Below are 4,038 nucleotides of genomic sequence, written 5' to 3' on the forward strand. Positions count from 1 at the left end.
GAGTTATGTGAAGAACATTAACTGAATCAGAACACCCTATTCAGCCTCCTCTTTTGTTGCAGATGTTCTTGTAAGAGCATTAAGAACCGAAGAGTTGATCTATATAGTGTGATCAACTCAATACTTCTCCCCCCTCGCCGCCGCCTGAGGCTGCCGCCGGGCAAGCCCGGGGCGGCGCCAAGGAAGGTGGCGGCGAGGCCTTCGATGCTCTGCTGCTGCAGGGGGCTAAGTGCTCCGGGGCGGCGGCCCTGGTCGGAGTGGTGTCACCGGCCTTCGGCAGGCGGTGGCACGGGCATGGACCGGCGACCTCGGCAGTGTGGACGGCGGGCGAACCGGAGGTCGCGAGCCAGGGCGTGCCGGCATCCATGGCTGTTAGCGGTGCCAGATCTAGCCGCCCCTGCATCTCCTGTCTCTAGATGAGCTTTGCCACGGCCAGATCTGGTCTGCTTCGTCGTGGGGCGCAGGTTCTCGTGTCGTTGGGGAGTGGTTGGCGGGGATGTGAAGACCGGGAGAAATCCCAGGCCGGCCTTGCTGGTCTCGACGGCGGCGACGCCCGAGGGCGCCGTTCCCCTCCTTGGAGGCGCCGCCAGGGTATGTTCCTCTGCCCCCTCCCCCTCCTTGCCTCCCGGGAGAAATCCTCATCTTTGATGGGCGGCGGCGGCGCCCTTGGCGTCGCGCCCTTCCTGAAGGCGCCGCTTTTGGGAGCTAGGTGGGCGTGGGGTTTCTTGGAGATATGTTTCATGTGCAGCGGCAGCGGTTGCTGACCTCCCACGACGACGGTGTCTTCCTAAGTGCCTATCGGGAGCTCTCTGGTCTGCTGCGGGCTGCCTTGGCCTCCTGGGCGAGAGGGGATCGGGTTCCCCTCCTACGGCGGCCCTTCTCAGCCCACCTTGAGAGCTTTTCGGTACTCGCACTTTGGTTCTCACTGCTTTCTTGTGAGGTCCAGCTGCTGCTCGTCTTCGTCCGTTCCGGCAGCTCTTCCTTTTTCGTGACCAATCTGTGGGCTTTGGCGGTGCCCTGCTCCTGGTGATCTGTTCGTGACTTGTTGGGTGAGCTTGGTTTCTTGCCAGATGCAGCCTGCCGGCGACTACCTCCCAGGTTCTAGGGTGAACTGCTCTCTTGTCAACGGTGCGGCGCCTTTCGAGCCAGGCGAGGAGGCAGGGGCCTTCTTTGACATTGGAGCTGGGCGGATGTGTTGGGTCGGGGCTGCTGGCGATTAGGCGATAGCGTGCCCTGCTTCGTCGTTGGACATGTTGATCCAGCGGGCATTCTACTTCTTCCACGGCGTTCTGATCGCGTTGAGGACTTCTTCATCGCCGAGCGGTGCTTCTCCTGTTGATCTTTTAGCTTGGTGTGTAGGAGGCTTGTGAGCTGCTTTCCAGCACCTTTGTATCTTGCCATTTTCTTTTCTTTATTGTGCTCGTTCCGAGTTTGTAATCCTGGCCGGTTGATGGCTTTGTTAATTCAAAGTCGGGCTCTTCTTGAGCCTTCGTTCTAAAAAAAAACTCAATACTTCATCATTAAATAATATTTTGGTACAATTTCATTTTCTGGATGCGCTACTGAATATTCTCTTCTGGTGCAGGTAGTATAGCTTGGAGTAGAGCACCCACTATGGACGGAGACGGCTTCGATATGTGGGGTTCGCAGCCGTCGGCAAGCGGCCCTGCTACCCATGCCGGTCTTGACCTCAACTCGCAAGCGCTGGCGTCAGAGGGGTTCCTGGGGCTTGGGCTCTATGGAGCCTTCCTCGAGAGCGACGATGACGAGCTCCTCCCTGGCGCGTCAGGGGCTTGTTGTATGTTGAACCTATCATGTGTTTGTGAGGTGTTGAACTATTATTTGTGCTGAACCTATTTTGTTTTATATGCGGGCTGGATTAATTTCATTTGCTTACATTCCTTCAAGTTTTATGATATGTGTTGACAATTTGATACATGTGTTGAAACAGGAAGAAGATCATGTCCCCATGACCGAGGAAGAAGAATATGATGGAGGTAGCACAAGTGAGGATGAGATCATATCCATGTGCCGCAACAATTTGGTGTAGTCCGAGAATTTAATCTTGAAGTTGGTTCCTGTCTTGGGTATGTACTCTGATAACTACTTTGTGAAACTACCTAGGAGGGTCAGTGGATATTCTGGTTTGGACTGGGTGCAAGAGACACTAGCCCGAGATACCCAATGCTATAATATGTTTAGGGTTGAGAGACCTTTGTTTAACAGGCTACATAATACTTTGGTGCAATCATATGGCTTGAAGTCCACTACAAAAATGACATCTGTAGAGGCTCTAGCTATGTTTTTATGGATTGTTGGATCACCACAGTCAGTTTGACAGGCTGAGAACCGGTTTAGGAGGTCCATGGAGACAGTAAGTAGGACATTTAACAAAGTTTTGACATGCATCCTCAGGTTAGCACATGACATAATTGTACCCAAGGACCCAACATTTTCAGAGGTGCGCCCAAACTTAGAAAATCCAGCATTCTGGCCACACTTCAATGACTGCATAGGAGCTATAGATGGGACACGTGAATGTTGTGGTGGATAAGAGTAAGAGGGTTCCATACTTGAACAGGCACAATGAAACCAGTCCGAATGTGCTTGCTGTTTGTGATTTCGACATGAGATTTACATTTTTGATGTCGGGATGGCCTGGTTCAGCACATGACATGAGAGTTTTGAAAGATACCATAACTACTCATCATCAAAAATTTCCACATCCACCACCAGGTTTGCTACTTGAAATGTCTTGCAACATTTTTTATCCAATTACACTTGTTCATCTAAGTCTCATTGTGTGTCTTTCACAATATGCAGGGAAGTATTATGTGGTTGATGCGGGGTACCCAAACCGTCCGAGGTACCTTTCACCATACAGATGTACAAGGTACCATGTGCAACAATGGCAAAACGGCCCGCCGCCACAAGGTATGAAAGAAACCTTCAACCATGCACATGCCAAAGTTAGGAATATCGTTGAGCGGTCCTTTGGAGTGTTGAAGATGAAATTTAGGATTTTATTGAACATGCCAAAATTTCCAAAGGACAAGCAAACTAGAATTATTGTTGCTTGTATGGCTCTTCATAATTTCATTCGAGAGAGCAGAATTCCCGATAGTGAATTTGATGCATGTGATGCGGATGAAAGTTATAACCCAATGCCTAGTTCTTCTACATCCGCATGGCCAGAAGACGAACCTTTTGTTGAAGATATCGACATGAATGCCTTCTGTGATGAGTTAGCTCATGCTTTATTTCATGGAGTGTAATTTTTTTTTATAAAACTTGATTGACGACTTGTATGTTTAAGTGAGACATCTCATTTGTATGGAGAAAATAAAATTTATCATGTTTTGGACCCTTGATTTGTAAAGATCATTTGTTTATGTCAATTGTGAGCGGGAGGAGGCCACATAAGAGCTGGCGACACCAAATCCGGCAGGAAATAGGGTTCAAAGTAGCCAAATGATTGAGAAAGAATATTTATTGTCAATCTAACCCTGCCATCCAAACATCTTTTTGGTTAGAGTTAGTTCATGGTTAGTTCAGAGTTAGAATCTAACTCTAACCTCTAACTAAGTTAGAGTATCCAAACAGGGCCTAGGATTTGCTCGCCCGACTCCTCCCCGAGACGCCGCCGCCGCCTCATGCGCGCACGTGATCCTCGCAACTTGCGCAGCACCCGGACACACGCCAAAAGGGTGCTCGGCTACTCGCGGTCGCGGGCGAGCTCCCGTGGCTGCGCCGTGTGCAGCAGCCAAGAGCCTCATGTTTTTCTCATCTTCTGTTTGGTTCATATATCTGTAAACAACCATAACTATATCTGCACGCTGTTGTATTCTCTAACTGAATATATCCCTAGTCTTTAGCTCACTACCTTAGTCTACAGGAGGGACTGCGTCCCCTTCGATTTTGGCAAGCTTACAGCATCAGTACCATGTGAAGCTCCCCGTTATTATCTGTTATCGTGCTCTTTCACTGAACCTAAGATGAATCCTTTTCAGTTATATCTCTTGGTGTGCAGCGCTGGAG

This window comes from Triticum dicoccoides, chromosome 1B (genome assembly GCF_002162155.2).
Source record: "Triticum dicoccoides isolate Atlit2015 ecotype Zavitan chromosome 1B, WEW_v2.0, whole genome shotgun sequence".
NCBI lineage: Eukaryota > Viridiplantae > Streptophyta > Magnoliopsida > Poales > Poaceae > Triticum > Triticum dicoccoides.